The 23,263-nt window shown below is 37.3% G+C and overlaps 1 protein-coding gene across 2 annotated transcripts in view; it reads right to left on the bottom strand.

Moving 5' to 3' along the window:
- The window catches only part of LOC128696463 (caspase-1-A), a 130,760-nt gene extending 107,971 nt beyond the window's left edge, over positions 1–22,789 (bottom strand). Inside the window, exons 1-3 of one of the 2 annotated variants that reach the window (XM_070094768.1) lie at positions 22,512–22,789; positions 11,927–12,123; positions 3,805–3,903 (exon numbers count right to left, since the gene is read on the bottom strand). The gene's annotated coding sequence lies outside the window, so the exon portion shown is untranslated. The remainder of the gene's footprint in view (positions 1–3,804; positions 3,904–11,926; positions 12,124–22,511) is intronic. The other variant, XM_070094769.1, reaches the window with a different exon arrangement.
- Positions 22,790–23,263: the final 474 nt, after the last annotated feature.

Here is a 23,263-nt window from a genome sequence, read left to right as displayed (position 1 = left end):
ATATATATATATATATATATATATATATATATATATATATATATATATATATATATATATATTATTTTTACACATCGGCCGTCTCCCACCAAAAGAAAAACTTTCATCATCATTCACTCCATCACTGCCTTGCCAGAGGCTCGCTTGCACTACAGCTATGAAACTGCAACATTAACACCCCTCCTACGCAGTGCAGGCACTATACGTCACATCTCTAGGACTCAAGTCCGGCCTGCCAGCTTCCCTGAATCCCTTCACAAAGATTACCTTGCTCACACTCCAACAGCACGTCACGTCCTAAAAACTATTTGTTTCCATTCGCTCCTATTTAACACACACATGCTTACTGGAAGTCCAAGCCCCCTCTCAAGCAAAACCTCCATTACCCCCTCCCTCTAAACTTTCCTAGGCCAACCCCTACCCCGCCTTCCCTCCAATACAAATTTATACACTCATGAAGTCATTCTACTTTGGTCCAGCCTCTCTACATTTGTGAACTACCTCAACAATCCCTCCTCAGCCCTCTGAATAATAGTTTTGGTAATCCTGTACCTCCTCCTAATTTCCAAACTACCAATTCTCTGCATTATATTCACACCACACATTGCACTCAGACATGACATCTCCAATGCCTCCAGCCTTCTCCTTGTTGCAACATTCACCACCCATGTTTCACATACATATAAGACCATTGGTATAACTATACATTCATACATGCCCCTCTTTGCTTCCATGTATAAAGTTCTGTGTCTCCACAGATTCCTAAGTGCACCACTCAAGTTTTTCCCATCATCAATTCTATGAATCACTTCATTTTTCATAGACCCATCTGTTGACATGTCCTCTCCTAAATATCTGAATTCATTTACCACCTCCATACTCTTTCTCTCCAATCTAATATCCAATCTCATGTCTTCTATTTTTTTTTTTTTTTTGTAATCCTCATCACCTTACTCTTTCTTATATTCACTTTTAACTTTCTTCTTATACATACCTTACCAAACTCATCCACCAACCTCTGCAACTTCTCTTCAGAATCTCCCAAAAACACAGAGTCGTCAGTAAAGAGCAACTGACAACTCTCACTTTGTGTTAGATTCTTTGTTTTTTAACCTCATACCTCTTGCCAACACCCGAACATTAACTTCTCTTACAACCTCATCTATAAATATATTGAACAACGATGGTGACATCACACAGCCTTGCCTAAGGCCTACTTTTATTGGCAAATAATCTCCCTCTCTCCTACATACTCTAGCCTGAGCCTCACTATCCTCGTAAAACTCTTCACTGCTTTCAGTAACCCAACTCTTATTCCATACATTTGCAAGATCTGCCTCATTGTCCCCTTATCCACCCAGTCATGTGCCTATTCCAAATCCACAAATGCCACAAAAACCTCTTTAGCCTTATCTAAATACTGTTCACCTATATGTTTCACTGTGAACACTTGGTCTACACACTCCCAACTTTTCCTATAGCCTCCTTGTTCATCTGCTATCCTACTCTCCGTCTTACTCTTAATTCTTTCAATAACTCTACCATACATTTTACCACAAGCAGAGTATATATTATTGTAACCACGAACGAGTGGTATTCAATCAATAACAACACTGCAACTAACCGAGAACTCGAACCCATGTCGTTTTGGTCTGGCTCGTGGTGAACGCAAATCACACGATGCTCTAACTCACATGACTACTCAATCTTCAAGAATCACGTACGCAGCAGAGCTAAGTGTTTTACCGTGATCTGAGGACATGCGGTGGAGTGGGTGCCTCTGAGCTAATTTCATTCTACTTCCCGTTTGGTGTACTAGCCTCCCCAAGCAGTATGTATATTTTTGTAACCACAAACGAGTGGTAGTTAATAACAACAGTGAAACTAGCCGAGGACTCGAACCCATGTCGTTTTGGCATCATGTGATTCTCGCTTACCATGAGGCAAGCCAAAACGACATGGGTTCGACTTCTCGGCTAGTCACAGTGTTGGTACTGAATAAATACCACTCGTTCGTGGTTACAATAATATATATACTGCTTGTGGAGGCTAGTACACCAAACGGGGAGTAGACTGAAATTAGCTCAGAGGCACCCACACCACTGTATGGCCTCGGACCACGGTAAGACATTTGACTCTGCTGGGTGCATGACACTTGTAGGATTGAGTGGTCCTGTGGGTTAGAGTGTCATGTGGTTTTCGCTCACCATGAGGCGGGCCAAAACGACATGGGTCCGAGTCCTCAGCTAGTTGCAGTGTTGTTATATATATATATATATATATATATATATATATATATATATATATATATATATATATATATATATATATATATATATATATATATATATATATTATATATATATATATATATATATATATATATATATATATATATATATATATATATATATATGTCGTGCCGAATATGTAAAACTGGCTAATTAGCAAGAACTCATTTAAAATTAAGTCCTTTCTAAAATTTTCTCTTATACGTTTAAAGATATATTTTTTTCATTAATGTTGATGTAAAAGTTTATAATTTTGCACCAAAAGGAACTTAGAAAACTTACCTAACCTTATTATAACAAGCTCAATTTATTTTAGCCTAACCCAACTAAATATATTTTAGATTTGTTTACAATAATTTAATACTAAACAAACACAGTGAAATATATTTTTTTCCTTAGGTTCAGAATGATTTTGGCGAAATTATTGCATACACAAATTTTCACTTGTCCTATATGGCAAGATGAGCGTTGCTATTTAAGCCAAGATCGCAAGTTCTGCCTATTCGGCACGACATATATATATGTATATATATATATATATATATATATATATATATATATATATATATATATATATATATATATATATATATATATATATATATATATATATATATATATATATACATATATATATATATATATATATATATATATATATATATATATATATATATATATATATATATATATACATATATATATATATATATATATATATATATATATATATATATATATATATATATATATATATATATATATATATATATATATATATATATATATATATATGACACTTTTTTCAAGATATATTTGGCAGTCACTGCTTTCTTTGACATCCTCTGAAAACTCTATCATCTGGCACTCAAACACCATATCAATGTATAAAAAGTTATATAAAACACTTGCCCCTTTTTTTAAGGAGGGATGGACGATTTTCGACTCTGTGATCTACTACGCTGTTGTGACTGCAGTATAAATGTTTACTACAAGCAATGTGAAGCAGGCACTCTGACTCCGATGTCAAAAGGCCTTCTCTCTATCTATACGTTTTTGGTATCTTCCTCCAGTTGAACCTAAATTAAAAACATAAGAGTACATTTTTTTGCTTTAAAGTACCAATAGCAATTTTAAATCCTAGTCGGACCTTTTCCAAGATATTTATTCTATCACAATCCTTTCCACATCTTATTTTGAAATTTACTTTTCCAAATATAATCGTACGTGATCATATGAAATCACTAACCTATTAGGTTGTTAAACATCATTCACGGAAGTCATACGTTTACCTATATTATCATTATTACCTTCCTGAGACTGTACTAAACCCATTGTCTGAAAATATGAAAGGCAATTAGATTTATTCCAAAGAACAAGAGTGCAGCTCGAATTCTTTGTAACAACTCTCACCAGCATCGAGGCACCCATCTTAGACATTTAAACTGCCACTTACATGAGGAATAATAATTAATTCAGTCATAATTTATTATCTTGTACTTAAAGTTCTCACCAGAAGTGTTGCTGGCATGAGGGTCTGCTCCAGCCTCCAGTAATGTCTCCACCACTCGCAGGTTACCCCCTTCACTTGCATGGTGCAGCGGAGTAAATCCTGTCAATGTAAACAAGGTTTTTTTTTGCTAATAATGTTTAGAAATTATTCGGTATCATATATTGTTAAATGTTGAAATGTTATTTATACATTTTCCTTGCATCCATAACTACATATATGTAGGATAAGTGGTTTTTATGTGACTTGCTGTGAAGTGTGACAGCAAGTAAGTTATTGGACGAGATGCTTCAAGATTAGAGGTTCTAATAATTCTGACTCAGATGGCGACCACCTTGTTTTTCAAAATGGCCACCGAGTGTGACTTCATTTATTACTATATCAGTCATTTCCACGATCTATTATGTATTTTTTATGAAAATTAGTGTAATACATTGTATTTAATAAAAATTAATTTGTAAATGAAAAAGAGAATCAAGAGGGAAGCTCTGCGCCTGCCCTGGGGGGCAGGGAGGAGTCGCCATTGTTTCTGAATGTGATACAGACACGCTAATGAAATGTGCATAATTTTCGTCACTCTAGGGGTCATATTGAGTTTAACACCTCTCAAATAGGAGCTAAATTTGTTGGGTGTGCAGTTCTGCATAATGTGAGCATTAAGCAGATGGACAGGACAGTTTCAGGAACCTCAGATAAGCTATCTAAATTATGTTTGTAATTCTGGCCAGTATTATCATCATAAATTTGGGTAGAGGGGGGTTCCGTACATGACACACAGTAATCTCCAGACTAATTGGTGAGTGTTATGATTATAAATTCTCCTTCTGTTATATAAATATGTATATGTAGACATTTATTAATTTTAACATGCAGTCCACAAATTTATATTGATGTTTACCATAATTCCTGGTAATGTATATTTCATTTAAAATTAATATAGTTCTAGAGCAACTTGTGGATATGACAGTTGTAGGTATCGAAGGGGGACATTTTTTACAGCCTAGGTGTCTCAAAATTCCTACTTGTCTATGTAACTTTGATAAATAATAATTATCTTTGTTACCATTTACTGGTATGTATCTGATGAGTTACATCCAGGTAAATGTAATTTTCCACAATTAGTTGCCCGTTGGTCTTTCGAACCAGATGTAATTAGTGAAGTCATTAATTAGTGAATTAATTACTTAATAATTATATGTGAAATAACAGATGGAGGTGGATGTTAGGTCCACAAATTTACTTAATGTGTAGTGGATTATGATTATTATAATATTAATTTTTCTCAGCCAAGTCTGGCAAAGATTTATATTAGTGTATTTGTATAACATTAATTTTGCTAAGCCAAGTCTGGCTAAGGTTTATATTAATGTGTATTTAAAATTTATATTATAATTTTCTTACATGTGTAATTACTAAGCTCAAGTGTAGCTAACATTATTAATGCATTTTTAAAGTTTATATTATAATTTTCTTACATGTAATTGATAAGCTCAAGTGTAGCTAGGATTTATTGAAAGGTAAGTTGTAATATTTACCTTTATGAAGTGCATAATTAAGTACATAATCAGTGTTATTAAATAATTTGAATTTAATACATTGCTCCATGGGTGAAAATGAGGAAATTAATGTAGAAGATGAACACATGGAAGTTAGAGCAAAAAAATCATCATTGCAGGCTAGAAAAGGTCATGTAACAAAAGCATACAATAAGTGTTTGGAAGTAATGGATCAAAAAACTGTGAATACTGATGATTTAAATTTGTATTTAGATGCTTTAGGAAATAGATATGATTCATACAAATTATATTATAACAAATATGAAGGAGATTTGCTAGTAAACTGTGTAGATGAGACTGAAGTAGATCTTATGATTAATCAGTATTATGAATTAGAAGAAAAGATTCTAGTAAAAGTCAGGCTTTGAATAAATTAAAATGTGTAAACCAGGCAGTTAATCAATCTGCTCCAACAAATAAGATGTCTTTACCCAAACTCCCAGAATTATGTTTCCCTGTATTTAATCTTGGAGAAAATTGGGAGGAGTTTTGGTCAATTTTTAAAGCAGCTGTGCATGATAGGGGTGACCTAGCCTGTGTAACTAAATTATTTTACCTCAAAGGACATATAAGAAGAGATGCTCACATACTCATACAAGCCTTTCCCAATGTAGATGATTCTTACAAAGAAGCAGTTGACTTGTTGAAAGTCACTTATGGTAATATAGAACAAAGTAGGTTAGATCTAGTGAATATCATTGTTAATTTAAAATCTCCAGATCACACTTACAAAGGTTTATAACAGTTTAGATTAAACTGGAGAGCACTCTCAAAACTTTAAGTAATAAATATAATCTGAAGGAATCAGACTGGTTATTGAGTACCATTGTACAGATTAAATTAAGCTGTAAAACACTTGAATAGGTCTCGAACAAGTATCACAAAGGTTATTTTGATCTGGAGGAAATAAGACTAGGTGTACAAGAATTAATTGTTCAGTTGCAGACCAGCCAACCAACTCATTTTAAAGATGCAACACATAATAACTCTGAGGTATCTGTCAAGTTTCACAAAGGGAAAAATTATCTCAATGGTAATAATCAAAATTCATTTCCTAAAAAGAGTTGCATAGATGCATATCAAGTAGCAGGAAGCAGAAATAATGATTCTCCACAAGGTAAGAAGAATAAGTACCCTCCTAAGAGTAGCCCAGTTAATAAGAAACCAGTCAAAGAAAAGAGAGATTGTCTCTTCTGCAAGGGTACTCATTTTTCTAAGAATTGCAATGCATACAATTCATGGAATGATAAAGTTGAAAGATTGGAGGAACTTGACAGATGTATCAGGAGTTTAGGTAATCACAATGTAAAGGATAGTCATGCCAAATTAAACAACTGTTATCAATGTCACAAAGGAAGACACCATATAGTCATGTGTAAAGGTCTATATGATAATGTTGATAATAATGATAATGTTGACAATCCTGACACAACAGTGGCTAATGTAAAAATTGCTGCTAATGTTAATAATGATGGTTTTACTGAAGTAGTCTTACCTGTGTTACAGGTAAAAGTTGATGATAAAAGGCATAAATAAAAAAAGTAACTGCATTATTAGACCAGGAATCACAGCGTACTTTCATAAAACGTAAATATCTTGATGGGATGAAAGTACAGATGGGAGATCCTACAACTCTAAAATTATCTGTTTCTTTCTCAGATAAAAGGGCTCAATTGTATGACACTGTTTATGTAACTGTCAGGTTGGGCAATGAGAAAAAACGTGTTAATGCAGTAATTGTAGATAGACTTCCAGAGAAAATATCTACAGTATGGCTTAGTAAAGCTACAGAAAGACTTTCACATAATGTAAATTTACCACCTTCTGGCCAGTATTATCATCATAAATTTGGGTAGAGGGGGGTTCTGAACATGACACACAGTAATCTCCAGACTAATTGGTGAGTGTGATGATTATAAATTCTCCTTCTGTTATATAAATGTGTATATGTAGACATTTATTAATTTTAAAATACAGTCCACAAATTTATATTGATGTTTACCATAATTCCTGGTAATGTATATTTCATTTGAAATTAATATAGGTCTAGAGCAACTTGTGGATATGACAGTTGTAGGTATCGAAGGGGGACATTTTTTGCAACCTAGGTGTCTCAAAACTTCTACTTGTCTATGTATCTTTGATAAATAATAATTATCTTTGTTACCATTTACTGGTATGTATCTGATGAGTTACATCCAGGTAAATGTAATTTTCCATATTTGGTATTCATTATTTTCATACATACTTTCGATACATAAACCATAATTTTAAAAGTAAAAGTGCATTCTAACTACGTTAATATAAGGCCTTTATGATTAGATGTCCGTTTACATTGTGCCGGCTGCTTGCTGGCACGATGCTTCCAAGCAGCTGCAACTTAAACGTTATTAAACAACTGCTAAAGTGTAACCCAAAGGCTACCCTTGACCCTGACCTTGAGCGTATGTACTATCCACTAGGAATTTTTATTGACCTAAGAAAAGCTTTTGACACAGTAGACCACGGCATTATGGTTTAAGAGGCCATGCGCTTGCATATTTCAAATCTTACCTTACTAATATTTATCAGTATGTCACCATTAAAGACACAGCATCAACAACACAGCCACTTGATACTGGAGTTCCGCAGGGAAGTGTCCTTGGTCCCCTGCTCTTCCTCATTTACATCAATGATCTTCCAAACGTATCTCAACACCTGAAACCCATTCTCTTTGCTGACGACACGACTTAGGTCATCTCTCACCCTAATCTTGCCACCCTCAACACCATTGTTAATGAGGAGCTGATCAAAATATCGACTTGGATGACAGCCAATAAACTTACGCTTAACACTGACAAAACCTACTACATTATGTTTGGTAGCAGAGCAGGAGATGCGCAAATTAACATTAAGATCGACAACACTCTAATTGCCAGGCATAATGAGGGCAAATTCCTAGGCCTATACCTCGATAACAACCTGAACTTCAGCACCCATATCCAACACATAACCAAAAAAGTATCCAAAACAGTTGGGATCCTCTCCAAGATACGATACTACGTGCCGCAAACTGCCCTTCTCACACTATACCATTCACTTATATATCCATACCTCACCTATGCTATCTGTGCTTGGGGATCAACTGCAGCAACACACCTAAAGCCAATAATAACCCAACAAAAAGCCGCAGTAAGAATAATCACTAAATCCCATCCCTGGCAACACACCTCACCACTCTTCATAGATCTAAACTTACTCCCTGTTCAGAACATCCACACTTACTACTGTGCAATCTACATCTACAGGGCCTTAAATTCCAATATTAACCTTGACCTAAAACGCTTTCTTGATAGTTGCGACAGATCCCAGGCATAACACCAGACACAAACATCTCTATGACATTCCCCGTGTCCGACTAAACCTTTACAAAAATTCAATGTATATCAAAGGCCCTAAAATCTGGAACACCCTACCTGAAAATTCTAAAACTGCAGACACATTCATCACCTTCAAAACTACCATCAGAAAACATCTTATCTCCCTGATACACCCTGTCAACTAATTACACGAATACCACCTGGTGGTTAACACTTACACTCACTCACCCATTTGACCATAAACAGAAATATCAATCTCAATCTCAAAATAATGAATCTTAACTAGTCATAAGTTGGCCTGTGATACTCCAATACTGAAACTATGTATAGTGCCAAAACAAAATCATTCACATTGCTAAACTCACAAACTAGTATTTAGTCACTTAGCCATAATACCAACTTACCTCATAATTTTGTAATATTTTAAACTTAAGATTTAATTTAAGTCTGCCCGAAATGCCTAGCCATGCTAGGTGTTCTAGTGGTACACTCTGTAATTATTATTTTACTACATGTAAACCACACAATAACAAAATTCTGTAAACTCAGCATTTTAATCCTTATAGACAATAAACTTTTTACAGTATATCGTTCAGATTTTTCGCTTAATGGAAACATGTGTGGGAGTGAGCAGTTCCATTGAAATGATGTGAATGTGTCACATATCAGAGTCCTCCATGTATTGCTGCCTATATTCTTTTAGAAGACTAGTGGTTTCTGAGTCTTAGATCATCCACCTGATCATTGCAGTTGCGTTCTCTGGCACAATTCCCGACGTTATTTCGCATTAGTATTTTCTTCTTCATGCACTGGATCATGTGGGATTCACGAGAACACCTTTTGCCTGTTTTACTGGCAACCCAATGACATTTCAGTTCACTGATGGAACACCAGCGTAAATAATTATTCTTGTCTAATGCAAAGAAAAGTTGGATTGGTTTTGTTTAACACTTCCGCATACAGTAAAAGATTATTTTCTCTGTGAGCCCTTTTGAAGAACATGAGCATTTTAGTCATGAGAGCAAAGACCCAATACTGCAAAGTTGAGTTCTGCTTCATCATCCTTTCTCTCCAAGAACTGAAGTTGTCTTCATCAGACCCATTTTCTCTGAGTCTGAATGCTTGTTGCTGCAGCCTCCACAAGACCATTATTGATGTTTCACTTGCATGTGTCGTTTTTGTTAAGCGATGTTCTTTGAGCAAATTATCAGCAGTTCCACTGCTTGGAATATCATTTTTTTATTAAGGCCGATACCCAGCCAAAACATTTCAGAAAGTGTCAGTTGAGGACCAGAGAGCCATCTCAATGTGCTGGCCATTCAATATGATTACCATCTTAGGTTTAGCAGCTAACTCCACTGAATTATCTTTTGCACTGATTGGACAGTCACAGACCATGACAGGAATCTTTCCTGGGTCTGAGTATTCATTGGGTGATTTTGATAATATTAATGCTGTATTCTACCATTACTGGTGACTCAACATTCCTTTTAGAACTTTATGCATTATTATGTCCTTTATTATTGTCTGTGTGTGATTAAGCTGTCCATGCCATTATCTGTCCTCTCTCGTTCTCTTTCGACTTCTGAATATCAGTCACAAGTGTCAGCCATTCTTTCTCTGTTACCAGAAACTGCTGATTGAAAAGGGATTTATTGGTGGCAAATTCAGGGATCTTTTGTGTAGTCTTACAGCGGGGAAAATATCAAATTCCTCTGGCAGTATTATAAGGTGGTTCACATTGTCTATTCTCGTCTGCAGGAATCTGAATTTAGTTTATTCTGGTGCAATGGAATGATCCAGATGCTGTAGCAGACGAGGTATTATGAACAATATTGTTCGTAGAAACTACAACAAATAGTATTTCATCCAGTGGGATGAAAAGACAATTGTATAATTACTTAACCGTTTATTCGTCGACAGGGCAATGTTTGTTTCCATTTGAGTAACACAGTATTTAGATACTCCACAGCCTAATTTATCCATCTGGTTAACATATGTCATGTCTCTGGAAGTTGAATGTGAATTTAATGTTATATAAGTGGATATGGCGAGTTCTCTCGAGTTGTTATGACGATTACTTTTATTAGATCCCCTGATTTTCTTCGCATAATTGGGAGTAGGACTCGTAATTCTTTTTAAATCCTTGAAGTAACATAGAAAGTAACAGGAACAAGTTGCTTGGTGGTAAGACAAATGTGCCTGGTATTCTCTTATCCTATGAGTTCTAAAGGAAGGATCAATAAGAACATAAGAAAGGAGGAACACTGCAGCAGGCCTACTGGTTTATATTAGGCAGATACTTCTCAAATCCAAACCCACTAACAAGAATATTTGCCCAACTCTTTTTCAATGCTACCCATGGAATAAACTTTTATAACCCTATTAGCTCATGTGCACGTGCATTTGGTCCGTTTCATAGCTATTTTAATCGGACACTCCATTAAACGTACCCCTCAAGGAAGGTTCCTTGATGTTGGTGAGGGGCTCTTGATTTAGGGAATTGGATCTGTGCTCCAGTTCCCCGAATTAAGCCTGAATGCCTTCCACATTGTATAATCCTCCGGGTTTAGCGCTTCCCCCTTGATTATAATAATAATAATCCATTAAACGTACATGTTGAGAATTTGTCAGGCCAGATTTGGTCCGTTGCAACCGACGTCTGCTTGTCAAAATTACCACCAACTCTTCGACTCTGTCAGTGTGGAGAATGACAAGTTATATGTAAGGAAAGTAGCAATAACACTATATATTAGGATCCAGGAACAAGAACTCCTGTGAGCTTAACATCCGTGAAAGCTTTTGTGTCCAACATAGAGACGATGTTGGACAATTTATAAAGTTCAGTGAGGACAGGTTATATAAATGGTTTGAAAACCGACATGTTGAAGATTGAGACACTTATACAATATATGGGACTCTTTACTGAAGAAACGTTTCGCCACAGTGGAGAAACGTTTCTTCAATAAAGATTCCCATATGATGCATAAATGTCTCAATCTTCAAGGACAGGTTAGTCGTTTACGAAAACGATTTACAACGACGAAAGTTCATAAAGACTAAGCTTTATAACTGTATGTTCATGGGGCTCAGGAGCTGGAACTGAATCCTACGCAACGTTTCTAAGCTTTCAAGAAATTCGGATGAAACATTGTGAAGACATATGATCGAATTTAAACAAAACAGCAATAAAAAAGCTGGACAACATACCGAAATTGTTGACGACATTAACAGAAGCCCCAAGAGAGAGCAACTTCTTGACAACTTCAAGCTTGTTTGCAGTGGAAGCTATGTGGAGTGCTGAGGGACCTGCGGTAGTACCCGTCCCTACCACCAGTTGATCAATCTGAGCTCCCTCTCACAGCCTCCACAACACCTTCTACATTCCCAGCCTTCGAGCATCGAATCTAATAACAAATATTTATTATTTTTATTTTTATTATTATAAAACAAATGTAACATAAATATACTGCAGCTTCTGCTAGTGTTAAAATTACTTCTGTAACTACTTGTAATACTACTACTACTACCACTACTGCTACTACAACTGTAAGAAGATTCCACAATGTTCTTATTACAACAATTATTTCTACTACTACTACTACATCTACTACTACGACTACTGCTACTATTACTACTAGTACATCTACTACTATTAATACTATTACAACAACAACTGTATCAAGATCCTACAATAATGCTGAGTGACAGGTACATAAACGATTTAGAAAATCGAAAAGTTGAAGAATGAGGCACTTAGGCAATATTTGGGTATCTTTTTTTGAGGAAACATTTCGCCAACCATTAATCTTAACCTTACACCGTTCTTTTTTGTAAGTATTAGTTTCGAGTCTTTTCTGTTAGGAGCGAGGTGGTGGAAGTGGTAGAGCATCATATATATATATATATATATATATATATATATATATATATATATATATATATATATATATATATATATATATATATATATATATATATATATATATATATATATATAAATATATATATATATATATATATATATATATATATATATATATATATATATATATATATATATATATATATATACACTGCGTACCTTGTCCTAAGGTTCGTAGGTTCGAGTCTCCTTCAGCCAGAGATCAGTGTTTGTGTATATTTCGCCTGCTCTCGCGAATTCCTTGCATTGTTCAAATCTCTAGTAAGGCTGATGCATGCAGGGGATGAGATGAAAAGCTGTAAGCCTTCTCCCTGAAAGCTGGCTGCCTTGGATCAAACGTGTAGCGCAAGCTACACGCCAAGGTATTGTCCAGTGTGGGTAGATTGGTAAAGCACTGCGTACCTTGTCCTAAGGTTCGTAGGTTCGAGTCTCCTTCTGCCAGAGATCAGTGTTTATGTATATATATATATATATATATATATATATATATATATATATATATATATATATATATATATATATATAAGCAAATTTCATTCTTATCCCTGTTTGGTGTACTAGCCTCACGAGCAGGTATTGAGTGGTATTGATCAATAACAACACTGTGCTAGCAGTGAGGCAGGCCAGTACAACATGGGTTCGATTACTTGGCTAGTGCAGTGTTGTTATTGATCAATACCACTCAATACCTGCTCGTGAGGCTAGTACACCAAACAGGGATGAGAATGAAATTAGCTTAGAAGCTCCCACACCTCCGTATGCCCTCGGATGGCGGCCCAACAGCTAGCATTGCTGGCTGCGCCATTCTTGTAGGGTTGGGTGGTCCTGTGGTTTAAAGCGTCATGTGGTTCTCGCTTACCATGAGGCAGGCCAGTACAACATGGGTTCGAATCCTTGGCTAGCGCAGTGTTGTTATTGATCAATATATATATATATATATATTGGTAGATAAAAGACTGTTGAGTAGAGATCAGGTTGTACATGCATATAGAGGGGCCACTGATATATTAGATCACTTTAATTGTAGCTACAGTGAGAGTAAAAAGTAGATGGGATACAAGGAAAATAGAAGCACCAAGTAAGAGAGACGTGAAGGTATGTAAATTAAAGGAGGAGGCAGTTAGGTTAAAATATAAACAACTGTTGGAGGATAGATGGGCTAGTGAGAGTATACGCAATGGGGTCGAAGATATATGCGGTAGGTTTAAGAATATGGTGTTAGAGTGTTCAGCAGAAGTTTGTGGTTAAAGGAAAGTGGGTGCGGGAGGGAAGAGGAGCGATTGGTGGAATGATGATGAAAGGAGAAAAAGTTAGCATATGAGAGGTTTTTACAAAGTAGAAGTGATGCAGGGAGGAAGGAGTATATGGAGAGAAAAAGAAATGTTAAGAGAGTGGTGAAGCAATATAAAAAGAGTCAAATGAGAGAGTGGGTGAGATGTTATCAACAATTTTTTTTGAAAATAAGAAAAAGTTTTGGAGTGAGATTAATAAGTTGAAGAAGCCTAGGAAACGACTGGATTTCATAGTTAAAAAAATAAGAGAGGAGAGTTATTAAATGGAAAGTTAGAAGTACGGGGAAGATGGAGGGAATATTTTGAGGAATTGTTAAATGTTGATGATGATGGAGAAACTGATTTCATGTATAGGGCAAGGAGGAATAACATCTTGTAGGAGTGAGGAAGAGCCAATTGTGAATGTGGGGGAAGTTCAGGAGGCAATGAGTAGAATGAAAAAGGGTAAGGCAGCTGGGATTGAAGGAATAGAGATAAAAATGTTAAAAGCAGGTGGGGATACAGTTTTGGAGAGGTTGGTGCTTTTATTTAATAAATGAATAGAAGAAGGTAAGGTACCTAGGAATTGGCAGAGAGCATGCATAGTTCTTTTGCATAAAGGCAAAGGGGACAAAAGAGAGTGCAAAAATTATAGGGGAATAAGTCTGTTGAGTATACCTGGTAAAGTGTATGGTAGAGTTATTATTGAAAGAATTAAGAGTATGACGGAGGGTAGGAAAGCAGATGAACAAAGAGGCTTTAGGAAAGGTAGGGACTGTGTAGACCAAGTATTTACAGTGAAACATATAAGTGAACAGCATTTGAATAAGGGTAAAGAGGTTTTTGTGGCTTTAATGGATTTGAAAAAGGCGTATGACAGAATGGATAGGGGAGCAATGTGGCAGATGTTGCAACTGTTTGGAATAGGAGGTAGGTTTCTGAAAGCATTGAAGAGTTTTTACGAGGATAGTGAGGATCAGGTTAGATTATGTAGGAGAGGTGGAGATTATTTCCCAGTACAAGTAGGCCATAGATAAGGATGTGTGATGTCTCCATGGTTGTTCAATATATTTATAGATGGGGTTGCAAGAGAAGTGAATGCTTGTGTGTTGGCAAGAAGTGTTGGGTTAAAATATAAAGAATCTAACACAAAGTGGTTGTCATAGTTGCTCTTTGCTGATAACACTGTGCTTTTGGGAGATTCTGAAGAGAAGTTGCAGATGTTGGTGGATGAGTTTGGTAGGGTACGTAAAATAAGAAAATTAAAAGTGAATATTGGAAAGAGTAAGGTAATGATGACAACAAAAAAAATCACATGACGAGAGATTGGATATCAAATTGGAGGGAGAGAGTATGGAGGAGGTAAATGTATTCAGATATTTAGGAGTGGACCTGTAAGCAGATCGGTCTATGGAAGATGAGGTAAATCATAGAACTGATGAGAGGATAAAGGTGAGTGGTGCACTGAGAAGTCTTTGGGGACAAATTTGTCCATGGAAGCAAGGAGGGAATGTATGAGAGTATAGTTGTACCAACACTCTTATATGGGTGTAAAACATGGGTAGTGAATGTTGCAACAAGGAGAAAGCTGGAGGCAGTGGAGATGTTATGTCTGAGAGAAATGTGTGGTGTTAATATAATGCAGAGAATTCATAGTTTGGGAATTAGAAGGTGGTGTGGGATTACCAAAACTATTATCCAGAGGGCTGAGGTGTTGTTGAGATGGTTCGGGCATGTAGAGAGGGTGGAGCAAAATAGAATGACTTCGAGAGTGTATAAATCTGTAGTAGAGGGAAGGCACGGTAGGGGTCGGCCTAGGAAAGGTTGGAGGGAATGGGTAAAGGAGGTTTTGTGTGCGAGGTGCTTGGACTTCCAGCAAGCATACATGAGCGTGTTAGATAGGAGCGAACGGAGACAAATGGTATATAGGATTTGACGTGCTGTTGGAGTGTGAGCAAGGTAACATTTATGAAGGGATTCAGGGAAACCGGCAGGCTGGACTTGAGTTCTGGAGATGGGAAGCACAATGTCTGCACTCTGAATGAGGGGTGTTAATGTTGCAGTTTTATAATTGTAGTGCAAGCACGCCTCTGGTAAGACAGTGATGGAGTGAATGATGAAAGTTTTATTTTGGGGCCATCCTGCTTTGGTGGGAAACGACCGATGTGTTAATAACCTAACCCATATATTTATTTGTCCAATATCAAGTTAAATTGTTCACCTGACGAAGAACACACTTTGTATTTTTGTGAAAAAATATTTTTGCCTTTAAGATTATGAACAATATTCTTAACTGTAAAACTATCAAGTTTATATATTCCAGAACACAAATTTGATATATGTTGTACTTCATGCTTAATAAAAGATGGCTTCCACAATATTTCGTTGAACTGTAGAATTACAGGGAAGTAATTCTTTGGCATTAGTTCATTCTTAACAGTGGCCTGCATCCCTTACATGATCGAGCAAAGCACTGGAGTCTTGTCCACTCAGTATTGCATATTTATGTTGTTTAATTCTGGTCGCAAGAGATTTACCAGTTTGTCCTAAATAAAAAATATCACAGCTTTTACAAGGGATGGAGTATGCACAGCTTACAGATTCCTTGGGAGAATTTTTAATTAATTTTTGTTCCCCAGTAATACCATATGTAAAGACAACTTTAACATTAAAATATTCAAGAGCTAATGAGAGGTGAAAGAGATTTTCCTTATACGGTGGTTAACGCTCTCGCTTCACACGGCGAGGGCCTGGGTTCGATTCCCAGCCAGAGTAGAAACATTGGACGTGTTTCTTTCAACCTGTTGTCTATGTTCCCCATCAGTAAAATGGGTACCTGGGTGTTAGTCGACTGGTGTGGGTCGCATCCTGGGACACTGACCTAAGGAGGCCTGGTCACAGACCGGGCCGCGGGGGCGTTGACCCCCGGAACTCTCTCCAGATAAACTCTCTCTCCAGATATACCCGGTATTAAGCTTTGTCTTATAGAACGCTTCTTTTTTTTAGCTTTATGAAGAGCTTTATCGATAAATGTTCGTGGGTATTGCAAATTAGAAGCAGTTTTATAGATTTTTCTAATTTTCCCATCATAGAGTTCAGGGTTACAAATCCTAAGAGCTCTCAAAAACATAGAAGTAAATACACACAGTAAAATGTATTTCGTGATTCAAATATTAATGTATGTATGAACATATGTTAGTAGGCTTGCTATATTTTCAGTTGAATATGCATGATGGTCTGAAAGGGTTTAGTGTAGGTTTAGTGATTGTATGATGTAGCAATTGTCCTAAGCAGCATCTAGCTCCTGTCCTCCCTCACCATGCTCTATTCCGTACATGTTACTATAACCTATCACATTTTACTAATATAAAAACTATTTGCGATGATCCAGCAGTCTTAACAAATACATTTAAACAAAGCGAGTGGTCCTGAAGGCTTTGCAACTCTTTCCACCAGGGTACAATGTATCTTACTGAACCCTATACATGTAAAGTGTTGTAAATCACTGTATGTACCTTGAATAACTGTGTTATCTTCTCGCTTACTTTAGCCAGTTGTTTATTTCATTCCACTGTAATTCTGTTTTCTGAAAATCCTTACGTCTTCTATCTCGCAGTTTCATTCCATTTTTTCCTCGACTTAGGGACTCACTGAGGACCTCAGAAAGTTCCTCAAGTTCGAGTGTGTCGAAGCCAATCAATATTTTAAAGATCTGAATGAGGTCTCCTCACATTCTTCTCTCTAAAAGAAATTGGTAGCTCTTCATAATACTCTCTCCAATATATTTTCATCTTTAACATAATTTGGAAACTAAAGCTGGATGTTATATTCAGGATGTGATCTAACAAGTGCATTGTAGAAAGTCAGTATGGTGTCTGGTATTCTGTGCATGTAGTTTCTAGCTAAGAACAGCCTTGTGTTAAGAAATTAGATACGTGCAACATCTGGTATCTTTAATTTAGATAAATGGTTCATAGAACCGACAAAATTGATGGGCTAATAACATCGACTCCAGGCTGAGGGACTGACTGCCTCATACTCCTGATCTTCGCTATACATGTCCATGTATTGTATGGATGAAGCCACTGAATGGTGAAATATCTACTGAGATGGTATAAACCTTGGTAATAAATATCAACATTCTGAGACAGAGGCTCACTGAAAACCACGACCTCTTTTTACCTCTTCTAGAATTCATCAGTCTAGTGGATCTCTGTGTTAATTTCAACTTCTTCAAGTATCAGGACAACTGTTACAAGCAAACTTTGGGATGGCAATGAGCAGCCCGCTCAGTACTGTGCTTGCCAACCTCTTCATGGAAAACCTAGAGACAGAGAAATTCAGCACCCTCATTCCCAACACCGTTACCTGGTTAAACACGTTCATGATATATTGGTTTTCTATCCGAGACGTCTCAATAACCAGGTCCTTCTGAACAAGATCAATGCAGCCGAACCATCAATAAAGTTTACACTTGAACTCGAAAACGATGGCAAACTTCCTTTCCTCGACGTCCTCCTGTGCAGATCTCCCGACAGTGACAAACTTCTTTCCAAAGTGTATAGAAAACCTACCAACAAGGACGATCTTATACACTTCTATTCACACCAAGACACCCGCACTAAGAGAGGAGTCCTCATTGGCTTCTTCTTGAGAGCTCTTCGCATCTCCAGCCCTTGTTTTCTTGACGAAGAATATATTTACATAACACAAGCTTTCACACGTCTTCAGTTTCCATCTTTCTTCATCAGACATTGCAGACTCAAGGCACAAGCTATCCTCAACAAGCCGCCCATGGAACAGCCCTCTAAGCAGTTCATAGTGTTCTCATGTGGTGATGTTGCCACGAATACTCGCCGGACACTTGCTGAGAGTAACATGAATAAACACATCATCAATCAAAAACCTCACTACGAAACGCAGCCCCACACCTCTAACTTCCACAGCAGGCGCCTACACCACCCCCTGTAGATTCTGTCTCAAAAAGTATGAATGCGAAACAGGCAGAGATCTTGCGGTCTGCCTGAACGAGAATCGAAATGCCAGTTAGAGAGACGACTTAAGGTACGCCTGTGTCTTCCACAGAGACCCAACGGGGCATTTGATGAACTGGTATGAGGCACAACTCCTCACCGAACAAGACCTTAGACGCCGACTCACTATTCGCCGTCACCGACACAATAGAGCGTAACACTGGAAACCACAAAATTTCTAAAACATTAGCATACATGATACTCAACCAGGCAAAGCAGCACCTACCCACCAACACAGGAGTCACTTCGTCTACCAGTTCTCAATCCAACATGGCATTCTTCAGGTCACCATGCGTCACTCACACCTCACTCTCCGCCTGTGTACATTGTCTTTCAACCTCTGTATGTTAGAAGTGATCAAGGTCCCAGGACAGAAACGTTTTCTAATAAATATGTCCTGTACATCTACAGAGAAACCCAGATGTAGCACATGTGTTAAATTCATCATGTCGGTATTGTGTACCACTGACATAAAATCACAAAAAAAATTCAGGACATATAGAAAGAAAAAAGCAATTAATGAAGGAGAAAACTGAGACCACAGGACAGGCTGGGGCTGATAAGAGGAAGGGCTGGAGAAAGGAAAATTACTACTACTAATACTACTACTAGTAATAGTAGTAGTAGTCGCAGTAGTTGTAATGGTAATTCTAGCATCAGTAACGGTAGCAGCATTGGTAGCAGCGGTGGTAGAGTACTAGGAGTAGAAATAGTAGTAGAGAGTATAACAGCAGTGAAAGAATTTGTTTTACTAGTAGTAGTAGTAGTAACAACAGTAGCAGCAGCAGCAGTAGCAATAATAATATTAGTAGTAGTAGTTATAGCAGTAGTAGCAGCAGTAGTAATAATATTATTAGAAGTAGTAACAGTAGTAGTAGCAGTAGAAGTACTAGTAATAACGGTAGTGGTAGCAAAATTAATAGTAGCGGTATTGGCAGAAATAATAATGAGATAGTTGCAGTGGTTTTGTACTTGTGACAGAAGTAATAGTACATAGTGTAATAGTAGTGAAAGAACTACTCTAAATAGTAACAGTAGTAGTAGTAGTAATAATAATAATAATAATAATAATAATAATATGGTGGCGGGTGGTGGTGGCGGTGGTGGTGGTGGTGGTGGTGGTGGTCGTGGTGGTGGCGGTGGCCAGGTGGTGGTAGGCGGTGAATGGTGGTGGTGGTGGTGGTGGCGGTGGTGATGGTGGTGGTGGTGCGGTAGGTGGTCGGTGGTGGTGGTGGTGGTGGTGGTGGTGGTGGTGGTGGTGGTGGTGGTGGTGGCGGTGGTGGTGGTAGACGGTGGTGGTGGTGGTGGTGGAGTGGAGTGGTGGTGGTGGTGCGGTGGTGGTGGTGGTAGGTGGTGGCGGTGGTGGCCGGTGGTAGATGGTGGTGGTGGTGGTGGTGTTGGTGGCGGTGGTGATAGTGGTCGATGTGTAGTGGCGGTGGTGGTAGAAGTGGTGGTTAGTGGTGCTAGGTGGTGGTGGTAGTGGCGGTGGTTAGGTGGATGGATAAGTGGTGGTGGTGGTGGTGGTAGTGGTGGCAATGGTGGTGAACAGGTGGTAGGCGGTGGAGTGGTGGCGGATTGGTGGTGGTGGCGGTGTGTGTAGGTGGCGTGGTGGCGGTGGTATTGGTGGTAATGGTGGTGGCAGGCAGGCTCGGCGGTGGTGGTGGTGGGAGTGGTGGTGGTGGTGGTGGTGGTGGTGGCGGTGGCGGTGGTGGTGGTGGCGGTGGTGTGGTGGTGGTGGAGTGGTGGCGGTGGTGGTGGTGGCGGTGGTGATGTGGTAGGCCGGTGGTGGTGGTGGATGTGGTGGTGGTGGTAGTGAGTGGTGGTGGCGGTGTTAAGTGGTGGTGATAGGTGGTAGGCGGTGGTGGTTGGTGGTGATGGTGGTGGTTAGGTGGATGGTGGTGGATGGTGGTGGTGGTTAGGTAGGTAGTGGTGGTGGTGGTAGTGGTGGTGAGTGGTGGTGGCGGTGGTGGTGGTGATGGTAGGTGGCGGTGGTGCTTGGTAGGTGGTGGTGGTGGGATAGGTGGTGGTGGTAATGGTGGTAATGGTGAATGGTGGATAGTGGTGGTGGCCAGTGGTGGTGTATAAAAGAATAAAGAATGGAGGAGCAGTACATGATACGTACTGGCCCAAGCTGGGCTAGATTAATTATAAAGAAACAAGCGTAAATTACATCTAACAGTAATACAAATCAAAGGATCTCTACACTATAACACCTACGTTAAGGGGGAGGGATGGAGTAGGGAGGAAGGTAGAAAATATTGTTGCATGCCTTCTGGCCCATGTTAGGAAAGACAAAGGAGCAAAAAAAAAAAATAAAAAAAAAATTCAGAAGACAGGAAAGGCTAAGAAAATAAAGAAGACATGTCATGAGGAAAAGGGAGGGGGAGGAGGAAGAGGCAAAAGTTGAGTCATGTCACGAGTGTTTTGAAAATTAGATCATTTTACAATGTATTGAGAAAGGCAGGCATCTCATGTTATAAATGTTGTGTATAAGTGATGATTCAACAAGAAGCGTCTGTGAATGTTAGAACAAAGGTAGATAGCGTGTTAGACAGGAGTGAATGGAGACGAATGGTATTTGGGACCTGACTAGCTGTTGGAGTGTGAACAGGGAAATATTTAGTGAAGGGATTCAGGGAAACTGGTTATTTTTATATAGCCGGACTTGAGCCCTGGAAATGGGAATATTAGCAGTTTGGAGATATATGTTGTGTATCTTTATACGTATATGCTTCTAAACTGTTGTATTCTGAGCACCTCTGCAAAAACAGTGATTATGTGTAAGTGTGGTGAAAGTGTTGAATGATGATGAAAGTATTTTCGTTTTGGGGATTTTCTTTCTTTTTTTGGGTCACCCTGCCTCGGTGGGAGACGGCCGACTAGTTAAAATATATATATATATATATATATATATATATATATATATATATATATATATATATATATATATATATATATATATATATATATATATATATATATATATATATATATATATATATATATATATATATATATATATATATATATATATATATATATATATATATATATATATATATATATATATATATATATATATATATATATATATATATATATATATATATATATATATATATATATATATAGATAGATAGATAGATGGATAGAGAGAGAGAGAAAAGGAAGAGAACCCAATTTTTCAGTGTTTACAAGTCCAGCTTCACTTAATCTACTCAACATCAACCATGTATACTTTAATCCCTTATAAAGGGATTATGGTAAACTCACAAGTAACTCACTTCACGGTGTTTATATACTTGAGAAAATCACTTATAAATAATTAGTTCTTGGTATCTTTGATTATTCACCGGAAATCTTTATTTCATTTGTTCACGATGATTCATAACTGTTTAATGTTCTAAATCTTCTGGGGAATGTACTCCGTTTTAAATTTTTTTTCGCGTGATGTTATTCCCACGAAGGCAGGTGAACTACACACGAAAAAAAATAAATATGATATAATACTTAGGTCCTACGTAATGGGCTTCCGTATAACTAAAATAAACGTTTTTCAACCTTACCAGGTTTTCAAATGCAGAATCCATTAAGTCGTTAATTCTGCCTTTTGTGATGTCTTCCAGTTTCAAAGATTTCACGAAGTTTGGTCATTCAGTGACAGAACAGCATTAATTTTCACCAGGATTTCATTAAATATTCCTATTATCTTTTTAACAATAAAGTTAATTATATGAATATAGTTTTAACTTGTTATGGTATTTATCAGCAGAAGCTACAGTTTGTGTCCACGTCACTGGAAAACACCACAGTGAGTACTGGGGTAATTACGTGTATACTGGACGAAGGTATTAAATGCAAGTAGTTTCACTATAATGTTCAGGAAGAGATAAGATACATAGATATATTTATCTGCGATAAAATTGATAAGGATTTCTCACAAACATCTAGTGTCACTGAAATCATCAGCATTGCACTATGCTATACATATGAAATAACTTTCAGAAAAAACTTAATACATAAAATATTAACTTCACAGAATTTATTCTCCAGTCAATCACATTAAATTTAGTTTTTTTAGGCTACATAATCGTCTATCAACAAGTTATAAATAATTATAAGATAGAATGACAATAATAATTCCAAGAATGAATAAGAACGACAAATGTTATGCGTCGCTCAAGGACTGGCGGTGTCATCCTGAGGATCACAGAACTACCATTATGTAGTTCTGTGACCCTCGCCAAGGAACTCAATATGTCAACACAAGCAGACAGTACTACCATTCAGTAGTTCTGAGAGATTTTGATTTTACCAC

The sequence above is a fragment of the Cherax quadricarinatus genome, chromosome 47 (genome assembly GCF_038502225.1).
Source record: "Cherax quadricarinatus isolate ZL_2023a chromosome 47, ASM3850222v1, whole genome shotgun sequence".
Taxonomy (NCBI): domain Eukaryota; kingdom Metazoa; phylum Arthropoda; class Malacostraca; order Decapoda; family Parastacidae; genus Cherax; species Cherax quadricarinatus.
The sequence above is the reverse complement of the archived record's forward strand: the minus strand, read 5'-3'. Positions and strand labels throughout refer to the sequence as shown.